Below are 1,498 nucleotides of genomic sequence, written 5' to 3'. Positions count from 1 at the left end.
AAGCGTGTTGGGCCCATAACCCAGAGGTGAGTGGATCGAAACCACGCTCTGCTAATTATTTTTATTAAATGTCTCCGTTTCGTGCGATGTCAGAAATTTAAATAACTCGGTATTAATTCTTACTTCATTATAACCAATTTAGGAGAAAATATTGTAATACACTCTCTCTATTCCCGTCTTCGATTTTTCAATTTTCAAGACGCTTGATTGTCAATCGCTTCGCGAGCAGAGTGGCGCAGTGGAAGCGTGCTGGGCCCATAACCCAGAGGTCCGTGGATCGAAACCACGCTCTGCTAATTAATTTTATTAAATGTCTCCGTTTCGTGCGATGTCAGAAATTTAAATAACTCGGTATTAATTCTTACTTCATTATAACCAATTTAGGAGAAATTATTGTAATACACTCTCTCTATTCCCGTCTTCGATTTTTCAATTTTCAAGACGCTTGATTGTCAATCGCTTCGCGAGCAGAGTGGCGCAGTGGAAGCGTGCTGGGCCCATAACCCAGAGGTGAGTGGATCGAAACCACGCTCTGCTAATTAATTTTATTAAATGTCTCCGTTTCGTGCGATGTAGAAAATTTAAATAACTCGGTATTAATTCTTACTTCATTATAACCAATTTAGGAGAAAATATTGTAATACACTCTCTCTATTCCCGTCTTCGATTTTTCAATTTTCAAGACGCTTGATTGTCAATCGCTTCGCGAGCAGAGTGGCGCAGTGGAAGCGTGCTGGGCCCATAACCCAGAGGTGAGTGGATCGAAACCACGCTCTGCTAATTAATTTTATTAAATGTCTCCGTTTCGTGCGATGTAGAAAATTTAAATAACTCGGTATTAATTCTTACTTCATTGTAACCAATTTAGGAGAAAATATTGTAATACACTCTCTCTATTCCCGTCTTCGATTTTTCAATTTTCAAGACGCTTGATTGTCAATCGCTTCGCGAGCAGAGTGGCGCAGTGGAAGCGTGTTGGGCCCATAACCCAGAGGTGAGTGGATCGAAACCACGCTCTCCTAATTATTTTTATTAAATGTCTCCGTTTCGTGCGATGTCAGAAATTTAAATAACTCGGTATTAATTCTTACTTCATTATAACCAATTTAGGAGAAAATATTGTAATACACTCTCTCTATTCCCGTCTTCGATTTTTCAAATTTCAAGACGCTTGATTGTCAATCGCTTCGCGAGCAGAGTGGCGCAGTGGAAGCGTGCTGGGCCCATAACCCAGAGGTGAGTGGATGGAAACCACTCTCTGCTAATTAATGTTATTAAATGTCTCCGTTTCGTGCGATGTAGAAAATTTAAATAACTCGGTATTAATTCTTACTTCATTATATCCATTTTAGGAGAAAATATTGTAATACACTCTCTCTATTCCCGTCTTCGATTTTTCAATTTTCAAGACGCTTGATTGTCAATCGCTTCGCGAGCAGAGTGGTGCAGTGGAAGCGTGCTGGGCCCATAACCCAGAGGTCCGTGGATCTAAACCACG

Source organism: Argiope bruennichi, chromosome 10 (genome assembly GCF_947563725.1).
Source record: "Argiope bruennichi chromosome 10, qqArgBrue1.1, whole genome shotgun sequence".
Taxonomy (NCBI): domain Eukaryota; kingdom Metazoa; phylum Arthropoda; class Arachnida; order Araneae; family Araneidae; genus Argiope; species Argiope bruennichi.
The sequence above is the reverse complement of the archived record's forward strand: the minus strand, read 5'-3'. Positions refer to the sequence as shown.